The following is an 18,723-nucleotide window of genomic DNA, read 5'->3' as shown; positions in this document are numbered from 1 at the left end:
AAAAAATCAAATAGTTGACATAGCCATCAATAAAAAGAAGAACTCTGAGAATTTTAAGAAGCTATAGAGGTGTTGATCACCGGCTCCACGTTACCACACTAAAATTAAAACTAGAATCACTCAATAAAATTGTAGATAAAATACTTAGGTTTGATACAACCAAGCTTCTGGAATACGAGCACAGAGTAACATTTGCAATTAAATATATGAATAAATTTTCAGTCTTAGATACTTCGAGATATGAGCAGACAATTAATGAAGAATGGTGTAATATCAAGAACTTATATCAGTCAGTTGGTAGTGAAGTTTTGGGACATGCATTCAAAAGGAGAAAGTCATGGATATCAAATGATACTTAGGACACTATGAAAAGGACACAAAAACAGAAATTGATTGTTGAGAGTTTTTGAAGAACTAATGAAAATGGCAAGGTAGAGCATGGGAAGTATTCCAGTGCTGATATTGAGGACAAAAGAAAAGCACTGAATGACCGGAAAGAATATTTAGACAGGAAAGCAGAAGATGCTGACAAAGCTATGAATTGAGGTATTGGCTATGGTATAAGAATGGCACATAAAATTATTTTTGAAATCTCTATGGTGGCAAAGAAGAAGAAGCATTTGCCAAAGAAGAAGAGATAGGGACCTGTTATAACAACATAACATGAAGAAAGGCAACGTTAGATGGAACACTTTATGGAGGTCATGAACAGGAGATATGAAGGGAATAATTTGATTAATATACCTGAAGCTGATGAGGGTCTTGAAGTGTCCATAAATGAATTCAATTTTTTTGAAGTCGAAGCTATCATAAAAAAAAAAAAAAAAAAAAAAAAAAAAAAAAAAACTTAGGAGATTGAAAGCTTCTGGTTACAAAGGAATAACTGCTTAGATGATACTGGCTGAAAATGAAGTGACACCCAGAATACATACAAGATATTTTGTAGAGTGTGGCAAGAAGAGGCAAAATCTGATGAATGGGAGTTAGGAGTGTTGGTGAAAATGACAAAAAAAGAGATGACTGATTGGAATAATTATAGAGGCATCACGCTTATGTCAGTTGTTATAAAAATATATAACTGGCTAATTCTAAAGAGAATTGAGAAAAAGATTGATGAAAAGTTTGGAGATGAACATGCAGGATTTATACAATGTAGAAGTTGTACTGACCAAATCTTCCTTTTGAGATATATACCACAATGGATAGAAAATAGAAATCCTTTTGATGGCATTTGTGGACCATGAAAAACCCTTTGATAGTGTGAACCAGCAAATTTTCCGGAGAGTTCTGCGTTATTATGGAATTCCTCTTAAATATGTAAATCTGATTAGCTCAGTTTAGGGCATAGCATTCGTAAAGTTAATGTTAGTGGAGTCCTATCAAACAAGTTTCTAGTGAACAGCTGAGTACTCCAAGGGAATGTGTTATCCCCTATGTTGTTTATCCTCCTCATAGATTTTGTAATGCACATAACAGTTGGAGATGGTGGAGAAGTATTGGACTGGACTGGTAATAGGAAATTAACTGACCTAGAGTACGCCTATGATGCTGTCCTTATCAGCAGAACAACACGGGATTTACTTGCTTTCCAGAATGTATGAAATATCACACGAGGTTAGGATCAAGATAAATAGAATATAGATAGAGATGAAAACAGAATATGCAATGGAATATGATCTTACCATGACCTCTGAACAAAGGGAAACATGTCCTACTTTTGTGAGACTTTCTAATTGCTTATACCCTTTTCTTCTAAATCACTTTGCAAACTTGGATACAACAAATCTAATTTACACCTAATCCTCCTCCCCATCAACAAATTTGATGGTGTCACACCTGTTGTACTGTGGTGTTGTTCTATAAGACAATAAAAACTTAAACACATTAAAAAAATATGTTATTTGAGTTTGCCTTTCTACATTTCATTCTATGCTTAAATGTTTGAACAAATCTTTCAGCCTCTCCATTCGTTGAAGGGTGATATATAGCTGAAAATTTATGTTTAATACCATTTACTTCACAAAAAATCTTTAAATCCTTGAGGTAAACTGTGGATTATTATCAGTTACAATTCTTTTTGGAATTGCATAAGTAGAAATTTTTTTTCATTAATTTTTTAATTGTAGCATAAGATGTTGTTTTCATTGGGATTACTTCTGGCCACTTACTGTAAGCATCTACTGTATACCTATCAAAAACAAGTAACCTAAGAAAGGACCTGCAAAACCTATGTGCACTCTTTATCGTGGATACCTGGGTAATTCCAACGGGTGCATTCTAGCAAATTGAGGGTTGTTCTGTTGCATAGCACAATTCATACAATTTCTTACAAATAATTCAATGTCTCTATCTACACCTGGCCACCAGACAAAAGTTCTTGCAATAGACTTTGACCTGACAATACCTTGGTGATCAGCATGTATTTCAGACAAAACCTTATTCCTCAGTGAACTAGGAATAATTACTCTTGACTCTTCCATTATACAACCTTATGTAATACTCAATTCACTCCATATATCTTTATAGACTTTACAATTTACCTCCTGTCCACATAAGTCTCTAACTGTCATTAAACTCTCTAAAACCTTACTAAGTATTGGGTCTTCCTTGGTATTATGTGCAATATCCATGGCTGTAATGAGTACATCATATACTGAAACTAGTAATATACTATCATCATACTCTTCTGGTCCTTTGTCTACTGGAAATCAAGATAAAGCATCTGCATTACCCCTCTTTGAAATTAGGGTGATATTCTTTATCATAATGATATGCGGCTAACGTCATTGCCCAACATTGTAGTCTTGCTGCTACCAATGTAGGTAAACTTGTTTGTGGACCCAATATTGTTAATAGAGGTTTAGGATCTGTAACAAGTGTGAACTTCTTCCCTCCATAAAGATACATATTAAATTTCTTAACTCTATACACTAATGGTAAACCTTTTTTTTTCTATCCGAGAGTAATTCCTTACTGCCTTGTTCAAAACTCTAGAAGCGAAAGCAATTGGGTTTTCTGTTCCATTCGGCATTACATGAGATAATACTGCGCCTAAACCTATGTTTGATGCATCACAAACTAGGTTAACTGGTAAATCCATTTGATAATGTACTAGAAAAGTAGGTGAAGTTATTTCCTGCTTGATTCTTTCAAATGATTCCTGACAATCTTTTGTCCAATTCCACTCTACACCCTTATTCAGCAAAATATACAATGGATTTGCAATTTCAGATAAATTCTGAACGAAATTTCCATAAAATGTTACTAAACCTAAAAAATGATTGTAATTCCTTAACCTTATCAGGTACCCTAGTTGATATCACTGCATTAATTTTCTCCTTAGTCTTGTGAATACCTTTGCCATTGATTACAAAACCCAAGTATTCCACTGAATCAACTTCTAAAATACATTTGCGCCTCTATACTCTAATATTGTGTTATTTCAGCCTCTTCAGAACAGCCTGTAATCTTTCTCTATGTCCTCTTTTATCTTTACCATAGACTAAAATATCATCTATGAAAATGAATACTCCTTGCATTCCTAAAAAATCTTATCCATATTTTGTTGTCATGTAGCTGAACTTCTTGCTACCCAATAAGGCAATCTCTTTGGCCTATACGATCCTAAAGATGTATTGACTGTACATAGTTCTTGTGAATTTTCATCCATGGGAAGCTGTTGAAATGCTTGTCTAAGATCTAACTTAGAAAATACATAACATCCTGAAATATTTGCAAACATGTCTTTTGGATTTGGTAATGGATGTTGGGCTACCCGAAGCTGTGGATTCAACGTTACCTTGTAATCTCCACATAGCCTACCTGATCGTTTTCCTTCACAATAGGAACTAATGGTGTAGCCCAATCTGAGTATGTAACCTTTTCCCAAGAACCCTCACTTTGTAACCTTTTGATTTCTGTTTCAACTGCACTTTTCAGTGCATATGGTATTGATCTTGGAGCAAAAAACCTAGGAGTAATATCTGATTTCAAAACTAAAATTGCCTGTGTGTTTTTTACTGTACCAACTTTAACTTCAAATACGTCTTTAAAATCTGATAGAATATTATTCACAGACACTTCATTCTTTTGTTCATCTTGTGTACCTGTAACCTTCAAAATACTAGGCCAATTTAATTTCATATAATGTAACCAGTCCAAACCTAGTAAAGTTTGTCCTTTACCTTTCAGTACCGTTAATGGCATTCTGTCTAACTTATAATCTTTATACTGTACTTCTATGTTTGAAGCACCTATTACCTGAATATCAAAACTATTATAACCTTTCAAAACTCTATTTGTGCTTTCAAATAACAAATTAGGAATGGTTTTAGCTGTTTTCTCAGACATAATTGATACATCAGCTGCTGTGTCAACTTACATTACAATTGGTTTACCATTTATGATCACTTCTACCAATATGAGTTTCTTTGCACCTTTTTTGACGGAATTAATGCGAAATGCAAAATCAGTTTCTGACCTAACCTGATTATCATGAACATTTTTTGCATTATTCTCCTGACCTATAGCATCAACTGCTGCATTGATTTTCTTTGCATACGGTTTCGGGAATCTACAAACATTTGAAAAATGTCCCGTGTCTCTACAATTTTGGCATGTTTGTCCTGTAGCAGGGCATTTCCTTGCTTCTTATGTAAGATGATCAGTTTTACCACACTTATAGCATTTGGGTTTTTTCTGTTGCTTCTGCATATAGGTCTGATTCTGATATTGGTGAGCATTAGAATTCGGCAATTTCCTATGACTAAGCTTTGACGTATTCTTTCTCTGATTCTCATTGTCTTTTAACTTTGAGCCTATCTTTCTAATTTTAGAACTTTCCAGTCTATTGCTTGTAGAATTACCTATTATATTACTTTGCCCATTCGATGTTTCTAAAGCTCTGCCAATAATCAATACCTTCTCTAGTGTTAAATCTTTATCTTGCAATAATTTCTTTCTTAGCTCTTGTGATGTGCAATGGGCAATAACTTGATCTATGATAACATTTTCTAACTCTAGAAATTCATATGAAAAAGCTAAATTCTTTAGGCTAGTCACAAACGCATCTAAACGTTCATGGTCTTTCTGTTATGCATGTGCCATAAATTGATAACTTTCAAAAAATTTATTGACCTGAGGGGCAAAATATGTGCTAAGAGCTTTAATTGTAGCTTCACTAGCGTCATCGGTAGGTTGTAGTGTCTTAAACACTTCCCGAACCTCTCTACCGGCTGTGTGCAGATATAACGCCTTCTTTTGGCCATCTTTCATGGTACCCAAAGCTTCAATGTAAATCTTAAATTCTTCACACCACTGGTACCATCGTGTTGTAACAGAATTGGGTTCAGCAACAGTGCTAAGCTTTTCTGGATGCTCGATGTCCAGGGGCATTTTTACTTCTTACCTGAATTAGGTTAGGCAAATGAATTCTACAAAATTATCAAGTTATTCACAAACAAAGTTAATTCTAACCCAATTTCTATGTTAATTGCACCTCTTGTGTGTTTGTGGAACTAACTAAAGGTAGTTTAAATTCTATGTTTTATGTAAATTAGTCCCCCTCATATAGTGAAATTTTACCACCTAATGACTACTGGTAACAAATTTCAATCCTACCTTACTGATTTGTCTCTGTATAACATATATGTAGGATGTTTGCTTCTTTCTTGACCTTGAGCTTGAAGTGCTGTGGCGTTCCTCTGGTTTACTCCATGCCTACTGCTTCTTCATGGGGGCTACTTCTACTTGTTTCTTCTGTTGTTGTCTTTCTCTGCATGGGTTCCGTTTCACCTCTCGCCAGTCTTCTGTATGGTATTGGTTATCCCAAGTTAAATGACAGATTCATACATACCTGGAATAATATGCATTTACAGTGTTGTTTAACATCCCATTTTTACGTCGTCAGTCTTCTGTATGGTATTGGTTAACCCAAGTGAAATGACAGCTTCATACGTACCTGGAATAATATCCAGTCATTAGTGTTGTTTATTATCCCATTTTTACGTCGTCAGTCTTCTGTATGGTATTGGTTATCCCAAGTGAAATGACAGCTTCATGCATACTTGGAATAATATCCATTCATTGGTGTTGTTTATACTCCATTTATACGTCGTGGATTCTTCTTGGTGGGATATAATGATACTTTGGTATTCTCAAATTATGTTTAATATACTTATGATTACATTGCGCCTCAGCTCTCATTCGTATCTCAACAACATCTGACTCTCGAGCGAGAATATGTAAACAAAACTCGTGCACATACATAGAGAAAACAAAATTTAGCATCGCTCTCAAAAAGATCGAACCCTACTGCAATACAAAAGTAAGAAGAATCACATCCTAACTTTAGGACAATAAATGAATGATTAAATACTTCATAACATACGCTACTACACCTATGAAATGTGCCGAAACATGTTCTAACAATGCAATAATTGCAATCATTACTCTTAATACCCGTAGCGCATATAGTATCACAGTGAAAAATACATAACAATATACAATGTTTTCAGAGTGCAATAGCCAAACAAGGACATACTGCTCGTACTGTGAGATGGCGGTCCACGATTTTACAGTACAGTGTGGTATGGAACGAATGTCAAGCTGCTAATGATGAGATTTAATTAGCAGTTAACTATATTTGTTTTGCATTCAAACATTTACAATGATCTAAAAATGAGAAATAAAGGCTTTATTGCATGACAAGCTGCACATTCATCAAAATTATATCATTACGACTGAAAGCTCATGCTTTTGCTGATGAAATGTAAATGATTTTATCTCCGGTTTTATTTTTTCAACGACAGATTTTTTTTTTTTTTTGTTCCCTGGATGTGAGATTCATATATTTTCTAGTTTATGTATTACAATAATTTTCATGGTAGACGACAATTTATTTAATTTTTTTTATTTTTATTTTTCATTCCACTACCTTTACTACAAAGATGTTACTTTTTATTTCAAAGGTTTCTTTCCAATAGGTGTATGGTAAATTCTATCTAGTTTGATTGTCATAAATATAGGTCATATGTGTTCAAGATGACATATTCTTTTTACTTGTGTATGTTTTTTAAATAATAAAGCATGTTTGCATACTATATTTAATTTTCCTATAATGATTACATATTGTTTACTATCTACAGTGCCGAACATTACAGTTTTCCAGTTTTTTCCTCTTATTGTTATTGAAAGATAATCTGTAATTAGAATGAATGATACGTGGAGTACTGGAAATGCTCTGAAATATCAGAATAAGATATATGAAATATGTCATAATATAACAACGACCATAAGAACAGCACACAGACATGATAATGATAATGATTATAATGAAAATAATACCACGGTGTGATATGAAAGGTATATCTATATAACATTTTCTCTAAAACATAATAAACTGCGGAAAATATGGTTCACAATTAGGCCTGTAGTCGGCTTATTATTATCATCATTATTATTATTATTATTATTATTATTATTATTATTATTATTATCATTATTATTATTATTATTATTATTATTATTATTAATACCCAAGCTACAACCATGAATGGAAAAGAATAATTCTACAAGCCCCACGGCTACAACAGAGAAAGTATCACAGTGAGGAAAGAAAATAATGAAACAACAAATAAACTATAAGTATTGAATAAGAAATCTAAAATCTTCTCTAAGATCAGTAACCACATTAAAATAGACCAGTCATATACAAACTATAGAAGTAGACATATATTAACCTGTTCAGCAAAAAAGAATTTACCCAAAAATGTAACTTCTATAATTCCATCGAGTTAACCACTAAATTAGGAAGATCATTCCACTATCTGGTCACAGCTGGAATAAAGATTCGAAAATAGCAGCGCGTAATTCTGGAAGGGCACATAGTGCCTTTGCATGTACTGAACCAACACCATATGCATAATGAAGAAAGTTTGTTTTGGATCAGATTTATGAATTTAGGCCATATAATCCGACAGTGGGGCCTGTGAGGCTATTCAGTGTGCAGGTGTTACTATAGATAACCTTGAAGTTATGTTAAAAAGTAAGAATTACAGATATTGGTCAGCAAGATGGAAGTAGGGAAACGGGAACAGAGGTAAAGTAGAAGGATATAGAGCTGTAGGTAGTGGCTAAAGGAAAGCTGAAAAACACCCTAAGTAATGACGAAAGGTCATCGTTAGCAGTGCACTGAATGCACTAACCCCCAGTGTGGACACCATAATTTGCCATTGCATGTAACCTCCTTGGTTCATTACCCTCTCAACCTGATCATTTAGGGGTGGGGGCTCCTTTGAAAAACACATTCATTATTCAACTTACCTTTCATAAACATCATTCTCTCTTTGTCAATCTATGAGCAAGTTCCAATTTTCACAGATGTTCCCTATCTGAGTTCATAGCTGAAGAAATTGATTGTATATACTCAAGTCTATGTGTGCCATTTTCACAGTTGGTGTCTTCATATGTGTGTCTAGGCATGCTGGAGAAGCTTTTTATATTCAAATGAAATAGCGTACCCTGTAAAATAATTCTGTGCTTGGTGCCCTAATGTTCTTAACACATGATTTTTATCATCTAGGCTCTACACCGTGAGCAAGAGGCTATTTATATCCTCTTGTCTTTGATGTCGAATCCTTTTGTAAAAGTTGTGGCTCTAAACCATCAAGAGACCTAGATTCATAAAATAATAGCAGTATACAATCAATGCAGTAGGCAGTATATGCATGACATCTTTCTTGCTATGCTGCAAGTTGCTGACTACCACACCAAATTATCCTTAATAATGTTTTGTAAAGATTACCAGATGCATCTTCAGTAGAATTTATTTTAAGCTTTTATGAGTTCGCCTCTTAGACAATATCATCATCATCATCATCTCCTCGCACGCCTATTGTCGTAAACGCCCTCGGTTAGATTTCGCCAGTCTTCTCTATCGTGAGCTTTTAAATCAATACTTTTCCATTCATTATCTACGTCAGGTTTCATAGTTCTGAACCATTTAGGTCTGGGTTTTCCAACTCTTCTAGCAGAAATCTTTTTCAGAGTGAATAAATAGTTTAAGCACAACTTCAACTAAACTATTTTTTTCTAATTAAATAACTAAGGCTATATAAGACTCTCGCTGACTTATAAATCACTGGAACAGTTTATAGTAAAACACTCAAAATGGTAGTTAACAATGAATCACTTGTGAATTGCAGACACACTCGGGAAGAATGGAATTAGAGAGGAACCGTTTAACTGCATACCTCATACTTTTAATGTTGGTCCTCTTGTTTCTTATATACGCCTGCCATAGCTGAAATAAGCCTACCATGTCTGGTGGGCCTAATAAGGGTTGCCCATTCACAACTTCAAGTTGACCTGGACTTGAACATGGACTTGGACATTGACTTAACTGATCTTGGCCTCCCAGCTGTTCTTATATCTCACACATTGCTGGGGGGTATAAGGGCTTGTCTTTCTCCCCGGTGTACCTGTTGACATGGAAACAGATTCAGTATATGTGTGGTTGGGTCATCAGATATCCAGCCAAAGATCGTGGAGATGAGGTCATAGATCGGAAACCGCCGCCCTACTTCCTGCGCATTTACCAAACCCAGTTAATATCTTTATTTCAATCCCTTTATATGTGACAAATCCTATCCCACCAGACTCACTGAAAACTACTTTACTTGTAAAAAAATCTCCACGATCCTGGGGTAGCCTTGATCACATACAGCAAGGGTAAACAAAACTTAGATTGAAAATTCATATGTAGTAATTACCAAATTTCGCAGTAAATAGAAACTGAAGAACAATTGTCAATGAAAAAATTAAAACTCACATATTAAATTCAGTAAAAAATACTCATAATCATCAAGCAACACTACACATGTCTGCAATCAAGATATGTATACTGTATATCTTATTAAGAAAACATATCATAGAGGACAGTGACTGCAAAATATCAATTATAATTCATGCAACAGAAAGTAACCTTTATAATTTAGAATACTTAACTTGTCTAAATCCTACATTCTTTTAATAAATGCAGTCATCACAAAAAGATACTGAATGCCTTCATGTGTCAAGCCTAAACTTTGGCTCATTCATTGATTCTCAGTCTGAAAAAGACCTAAGATATAATAGTACTGATAAACTCAGATACATTATAGAGTCATTACTCTGCTTACCAGAAATTTCAATTTCTAGCAAAACAGTCTAAATTACATAATAGAAACGTTTCACAAAAACAGTTCCTAGTAAAATCATCAATACATGTGCACAGATCCTCAGCATCCACTCTCCATAAATACTTGCATATCCCTTAGGTATATCCGAATCTACTACAGTCATTGCGAAATAGAGATGCGAAGAAATTACCAGAAAAGAACACCATCATTAAACATCACCAACAACACTAAAAATAATGAAATAGCATCTAATATCTTTAAACATAGTCAAATATCTTTAAACAGCTCTATCCTAAATCAATAAACAGCATCACCAAACTGTTAACCAACTGTACTATACTAAATAAGAATATCATAATCAAGCAAAGCTCTGATCCTCCACGCGGAACACTTCCGCAGGCTTCTGCAGGTATTAATGCAAAAACAACAAAATGGTACTAGTGCAACAACTCATTCGGGCAACATCTGTACTCTGCATGAGGTTGAGCATGCCTGAGGCTGCCAAAATAACTCCCACTCCTGCAGTGTTCCACACACCCACACATTCATTGCGCGAATTCAGGTGGTGGTCAACCTCAAAACATCTTGCTTTGAAGACAACAAAGCGTCATCTACTAGGACAGCTTTCGCCAGCATATCTAATCTGGCGTCCTTTCCCCCACTCACACAGGGACAGGTGCAACAACTAAAAAGCATTCACAATAAAACATCAGTCCAACCAGACGGTGAACAAACTAATCCTCAACAGCAATGTCCAAAATTCCGTAGTTTTAATCTGTACCTGTCAGCCTACAACAAGGGGCATCAAAATTCTAAGGGACTCTCAACGCCCAAGTACAGAAAGTCTCTCTCTCGTCTGTTTCTCTCTCACTCTCTCAATCTCTCTTGCACGCTTTCCCTAAGCGTGGCCTCCTTTCAAGGAGGAAGTTATGATGACATTGTTCTCTGGGCTGTTTTCAAACTCTCCAGACGCCTAATCGTTCAAATTTCAAACTGGGCAAACTGTGGACACGATTGTATCGGCGACTGCAAACATGATTTCTGGCACAAGTTTCACGACAGAGACAGGCACTTCACCCACATTGCCTTTCGCAATACTCTGATAATCCTATTTTGTGCGGTTTTATCTCTTTCGCTTATACTCAAACTAGGCTGCACTCAAAATCTGGCAAATACCAACAACAATCATTCTAAGACATCTATTCATCCAAATTTACCCTTCATTACGCTAACACAGGCTCTTGCGTTAGCAAGCTATGAGAGAAAACTAATTTAAAATCGAAACTTCCTAATGCAAATAAGGATAGGGTAAATCATTCTGATCAGATCTATGTTAAAACCGTACAATAAAAAAGAAAAAAAAAGAAAAAAAAGTGGCAAACGTAAATTTACGTTAAAACTGAATAGCATAAAATTTCGCTAAATTCAAACTGTGCACAAATTATTTAGAAGTCTAATAAGAGCATCACACAATATTCACAAACTGCCTATATGACTGACCAATTAAACTTTTTAAGGGATATCCAAATAAGAAACAAAACTTATAGTTCCCTAAGGCGTTTAAGGGACGAACTATTCTATCGGTTTTACTCACAATGTCTGAAATAAGGTTCAACTACAACACACACATACTTCAGTTTGCATGGCTACTCAAAAAAGCACATTCAGCATGAGCCTAACTCCCCGTAGAATAGGAATTAATAATATCTTAACTGAAATCCTAAGCATTAGCTGAAAAAAACTAATTCTTTATACATTTACACACAAGAAAGTATGCTGACCCAATTATTCACGCACATGGCTTACATGCGTCAAATCAGCTGACGCTCATTTTGTCTCAATCATCAAAATCTTTTGCAAAGGATAGCATTTCCCATGCCCACAGCAAATCAACAGCTCATTTCGTACCAGGTGTGTCTCTCTGGTGTTACATCTTTCATAACTTTTACACAAACCTCGTAATTTCTGACATTACTTAACTAGCACAGAATTTATAGCTAAAACATTAGAAAACAATTGACTTGAGAACTGTAGCATGCTTGAAAAAAATAAATAAATAAAAAAACAAAATAAAATAAAAAAATTAAACTGGAATATCAAACTGAGCTCTCAAAATCTTAAAATTACGACCTTAAATTATACATGCAACTGGGTATTACGGCATAACCGAACTATGTAAACAGAAAACAACATGTCGTAAATACTAATGAAAGTGTCCTTTGCTTTTAGACAAGTTACTGAGATTTACCTTTGACATCAAATCCCTCAATTAAAAACAAAATCACCCTTCATCATTATAATTAGATATAAGAATATTCCTTTTTTCGAACATAATCTGATATAAAAAACATCTGTTCCTTTTTTACCAGAAATTAGTTAACTAATGAGGGACAATGGTATGGCCACTTATATTTCATTCTCTAACTTCAATATTATCCTGATAATCAAGTCCCTTTATGTTAATCAGTGAAAGAAAAAATCAAATTTACTCACTGGATGTATTATGGATTTTTCCTTATTCCTATAATCACAAGTTATTGTCTCTTATCCTATTTTTATGTGTCTCAGCTAATCATAGTTTAATGCTAAACCAAACTGTTTTCCAAAGACAGGCGTCACATGCTTACACTCGAGTGAAAGGCAATTAGTTCTTTTGACAACCAAGACCAAATTTTATGTCATCTCTTGTTTTCTGAATTTTTCATTGTTTGTGAATAGTTTTACATTGTTGTTCAGCAAGTTGTCAGATGAACGATTATTGCTGAAACATGTCATTCTTATTTACTAGATTCTAACTGCCATCGCAACTTTTAAAATTACTTTCACACACATATCTGTTCTTAAAACATACCGAATATGTATCTCATTCCTTTACACACACTAAAAAGGTCTACAGCAACTTGTTCGTCATTTCTTAAATTTTTTCATGTTACTTATTTGTTCTCACGAGTTAAAAGAAACGGACAGACCTAAGAAATCTATTTCCCTTCTTAACACGTTGCCAGATAGCAACTCAATAACAATCAATTCTTTACTTGTCACGATCTTTCCGAAACTCAACCCTCTAAGGAGTCATAAAACAAAGAGTTAATTCTGACTTTTAAGTCAAACAAATCATGTTACTTGCCAAGATCTTGAATTACTTTCTAGTAAAAAGAAAAAAAAAACAAAAAAAAAGAAACAAAAAGAAAAGAAGATTCACTTTTCACAGAGTGACTGTGACGTCATAATGTTTGCTCAAGGAAATTCACACATCATCACGTTCGCATCATCCATTTCATTTTTACTCAAATTGCCCAGGCTTCAAGACACCTTCGTGCTCCCTATTAAATCTTTTGGCGTTACTTTCTTTGAATGGTTTGTTACTAATGTTTGGTGTCATTAATCAGACCGAAACACTAGTGGGACAAATCCTTCATGAAACACTGTAACTAAATGAAACTAAATAGGTCTCTAAATTGCGCATGTGACAGATTACTAGTTACTTAAAAACTGTTGGCAACTGAAATAACTGCGACTATTACGTTAATAACTCAATTTTACCAATCAGGATGATATCCAGATAAAAACTGACAAACAACAGTTTAACACTTTCTTTCAAAACATTTCATAACGAAGTAAGTACGCTACTCATCATCGGCAATACGGTGTGTGACGTAAGATCAATTATTGTGACACGAATTTCCCAAATTATCAATTACACTTCTTTCTCCATAGATTTACTAAGTACATGCTTATAGAGGACATCATTAAAACTTCACAGATCACGTATTAGCACTGAATTACAAACATCCTTCGCTCTATAAAAATAACGGCCATCATTCTAACACAATTGTTTTAACATGTGACCCTACTCCTTTCCCAAGAGAAACAATTTATTGTGCAAAATACAAATCTTGCAAAGTACAGCACAACAGGCAACCCGGTCGCGGTATGCGTGTAGGGGTGAGCCCTTTAGAAGGAATGGCATTGACTGTGACATTTTACGTAACTTTTCCACCCTATTGATTACTAGACAAACGTCATTCATCAGGGCTGATATGGTACTCAGGTAGTATTACACAATTCAAATACTTACAGTCAATTATATTGAGAAAATAGATGATGAGTAGGAATTGCCTATTGAAAGATTACAAATTTTGTCATAAGTACTGTATAATATGGAATTTTTTGGGCTCAGGCCATGTCGTCCTGATGGAAGTTCCTTCATTAGTAGCTTCCTAGGTATATTTGACTACAGTGATATATCCCAGAGAATTTACCAAAGGTATCCAGAATTCTAACCCCTGTAGCGAATATCCCTTAAAATTTAAAAAGGGATATCGCGTATATCAGAGGACGTATTCTTGACACGTCTCATAGCTATCTACACCCCCAATAGCGTTTTCGCTTTGAGAGGGAAAAAGTGGCAAAAATATAGGAGAGTCGTTAAAGAGGCGATGCTCTTGACACTCCTACTGTACTGTAAATAGTGCGCTGAATCACCACCGCGAGGCGCCACCAAGCCATTCTTTCGTTTGTAGCTTTGCTGACCGGTGTTATCCCGTGTTATCTCTCGCTATTTTGGAAGTATTTGATCGTTATGATGTCTTCACCAGCCTCATCAGCTTCTGAAAAATTAAGTAATATATTTGAATTGTGTAAATATAAGCTCTTGCCAGTTTTGCTCTTCGATTGAGATCGTAATTAACGTAACAAGAGCTGTTGCCATCTAGATGGCGTCATGGACGCACTCGTCCGGCATATGTCGGCAGGCTTGGCATGTGCCGACAGGCGCGGCATGTGCCGGCAGGCCCGGCATGTGCCGGAAGGCCCGGCAGGTCTGGCGGCATACCGCCGCCAGTCAGTGCTGTAGTCCAAAATGTTTTTCCCAACCTACAAGGTGCTTCATGGGCAGCCTGAGTTAGCAAGAACGATTTCCCGGCATTATTCGCTTTAATAACATTAGCTGTTTAGATATTTAGCTAGGGAATTTTATATTATGTCATTGTTGTCGTGGATTTGGCTATTTATGATCGAGCCTCACGAGTGCTAAGCTTCCTAGCCTAGGCACCTACACACTTCATGCATGATATAACCTTCCTGAATAAGTTTTATTGAAGCTCAGGCAATATTTTGTACAATGAAGATATTACTGCATAACATTTTCCAAGATAGTATACAAGAGAGTTTCGGTGAATGATTCTCTATGCTCCTAGACTTAATAGCCTAGGGGCTTTAGTATACTTTCTTATATGTCCCTTATTGCTCTTGTATTGTCTTTTAAGGGGAGACTGACACCTCCTATACCTTTTAAGTCGATACTATCTCTAACGAGATCTAAGAGCAATTCCCCTTCCCTCTGATCAGCTTAGGCTACCCTCAGTTAACTTTGCTGCGAACTGTGTTCTGGGAAAATTTACTGGGATGTTTCGTCTCTTTCTCTTAACCACTGACACGGTTTTTGAATTGAGAACGGAACATCAGAGTAAAGTCTGTGTTAGGCATCTTACTGTCTTGGTGAAATAGCTTCCCAAGTCAAGTTAAGTTGCCGTTCAGGAGGCTAGACCTCCCTAGGCCATACTGGAGGTTGTTGTATATCAATTCCTCCTTCCTCGGTCTAGCAAACAGTCCTGTACTAGTAGATCTTAGACTGAAGAAATGATTTCTTCCTTGTTTAAGATCTCTGGTACGAGATTCTGTTCTCTAGTGAGATTGTGTCCTATGGCCGCTTTCTCACTTGACTAACCTAACCTGGGGAAATGATTTCTCCTACTTGAGGTTACTTTATGAGATCAGAATCCTTCAAGTTAGGTAATGCTCTAGGGTATTACCTTACTTATAGGAATTTTACCCCTTCCCCACTGTCTCTTTTGTGTTGGATGAACCACCACCCTTCTTGGCCGTTGTTCTACATTTGACCCTATGGGTAATTAGCCTGACGTTCCCTGTCTGCTGCTGGCTGGGCCGGCTGCCGGCAGGTACCCTCATATCCTTGAGTGTGTTCTCCAGTCCTCCCTTGGACTGCCTTCCATACCCCACATGGATGGGATATGGTTGAGTGGAAGCCCGAAATTAATTCCCCCTTCCACTTGCACCCTCTTTCGGGATGTAGGCCGGCACGGCTGAGCCTTTGCCGTCCCCCAGCCTCTCTTTCTCTCTGCCTTTCCATATACTGGGCCAGCCACCGGCAGCTAGTAGCTGTCGCCGGCCATGTTGGGTGTCTGTCGACCGGCAGTTACTCTGCCGCCACTTGCCGTGGGTGTCGCTGATCGACAACCCAACGACAATGAACATACTATGATCGGTTGCCGGCAACTGAGTTATCGGCCGGCAGTCGGCCGCCCAAAAGTTATATAATTGCCGCCGGTTGCCACCGGGTCCTACTTCATAGACGGATCCTTCGGCTGCCGGCGGGCAGAGCGGCAACTGAACTAAACTTTATATATTACTTATTCACTTAAACAAATACTTAGGAAAGTAATTTAAACAGCCTTAAACACACAAATTAATATAATTATTAACACCTTACAATTAACAATAAACACGCTGAAGGTGGCAAGCCAAATAGTACATTCGTATGTTAGACCGGTTTATAATTAAATAGAATTCCTGTTGACGAAAGGACCTCATCCAAACGTAGGCGAAGCGAGAAAGTCCTATTCAGTGAATATGTTTAGCTCGTAACCACTCTGTCCTAAAAATATGAACAATATCACTATAGGTGACATGGAAACAGCAAGTCAAATTAAATTTCCCCAGAATTATTCAAAATTAAGCTGCAAAACTTTTACAGGGCTTCGCACAAATAAAATTAACCAAAGCCATAAACATAATAAATGCAACCTTGGACACAAATAACCTGGAAATTTTATATGAATAAATTGACTCAAAAGGACCAAGAATAGTTATTTAATAATTAAGGATTTAGCAAGACCTTTACTTAAATATAAATGAAAGTGCTGGCAATAACAAGGAATCGAACTAAAACCCGCTTCCTTCAGTTGAACCCCATACCTGTTATTGTCCAGAGAGGCATATAAGTGGAAGTGACGACGACATTCACCACAAGAGCACGTTGCAGAAAAAGGAGCCAATTTTTCGACACATCAAGCTAGGACTCCACTTGGGCTCAATCACACATAACGATGCTGAATACATCCCAGTAAACCCTTGGCCATAACTCGAGGACGAGGACTTCAGAACTGTATACGTCTCTACGTGGCACATGGCCGTGGTAAACTAATAGAAGAAGATATCCAGTGGTCCAGTGGGGTTTTTACAACATCCACATATTGTACATATTCCTCACTGTATAATTATTGATGAAGAAACACATCTGCGAAAAACACTTGAAAAAACGAAGATTAATAATTTCACAGAAGGGTTCGAGGAGGAGTTGCTGCCATACTGCCGACGGAGAGATGTCTCTGCTTCTGTCTTACAGTACATAACCATATCGGCTTGTATAGTTATAACAAGGTAATAAGGGAACCAATGGAAGTGGGTTAAAAAATGAAAAACAAGCTAATTCAATACCAACTTAAAACTATCAAACAACCACCTACTCCCTTTGAGTCAAAATACAAAGTTAATACAAACAAAAATGAAAAGTTACGAATTATATTCGTAATTTTCTGGACATTGCAGGCCAGGGATACAATTTTATATGTAAATTGTATAAAAATTCAATCAAACTTAATCTAAATATTCAAATATTCTCGTGTTCGCTGCTCACTTAATATCGCAGCCTTCCTGCGAACACGAAGATTATTAGTGTCATTATTTTGTTCAAGATTATCTACAGGTTCAATAATACCCTCGGCTAACTGATCTCTGAAAGTCTGATCCATCAATAGCAAATTACCTTTATCTTTCTTGTGCTTCTTTAATGTAGACTTTAAAATTAATTTAGCTAACCTCTCATTCTTAGAGAGTAAATGAGATAATTTACCATTCCACAACAAAGGAACCCTAATCCTGCCATCTGTTTCCCTGAAAAGATTTTTTAGCGTGAAATCAATTAACTTCTTATTCAGATCAGTTGTCTGCTCATCACATTCAGGCTGATCATAATTAAGATAATTACGGCATTCTGCCTCAAGTATATGGTTAGTGGCCTCTCTTAACTTTTCCTCTATGACCTTGCCTTTAGTGTTCAATACATTAAAGTTACAACTAGTAGCAATATTACCAAAATCAAGGTCTTTAATTTCCTCACTAAATGAGGGACTAAAATAATCACAACCCAATAAAAAAGAATGTGTGCATATACTTACAGAGGAGTCCACAACAGGGAAAGATAACAATGGCTCACTGGAATCAGTGTTCATGCAATAGAAATTACTGTCGCGAGTCTGCAAATAATCCACATTATTGATCAATCTGTCAAGATTTCCTGTTAGCATAATGCCATGTAACGTATCTATATATACAGAGGGGTCATTATTGCCAAATACAACGTCTTTTCCCAACAAACAATGAGAAGAATCTGAACCTAACAAGACATCAATGTCACTAATTTCACTAGATTTTGGGTCTAGGAAGGAATCAGCAAAGGAATAAC

The 18,723-nt window shown here is 36.1% G+C and overlaps 1 long non-coding RNA gene across 1 annotated transcript; it reads right to left on the bottom strand.

The window, feature by feature from the left end:
• Positions 1 to 16,652: 16,652 nt before the first annotated feature.
• Positions 16,653 to 17,311, bottom strand: LOC137643610 (uncharacterized). Its single transcript, XR_011045026.1, has 2 exons — positions 17,175 to 17,311; positions 16,653 to 16,854 (listed from the first exon to the last, which is right to left on the bottom strand). It is a non-coding gene; the product is annotated as an uncharacterized lncRNA (long non-coding RNA).
• Positions 17,312 to 18,723: the final 1,412 nt, after the last annotated feature.

Source organism: Palaemon carinicauda, chromosome 7 (assembly GCF_036898095.1).
Source record: "Palaemon carinicauda isolate YSFRI2023 chromosome 7, ASM3689809v2, whole genome shotgun sequence".
Taxonomy (NCBI): domain Eukaryota; kingdom Metazoa; phylum Arthropoda; class Malacostraca; order Decapoda; family Palaemonidae; genus Palaemon; species Palaemon carinicauda.
Note: the sequence above shows the minus strand (reverse complement) of the source record. Positions and strands in the feature narration are given on the sequence as shown.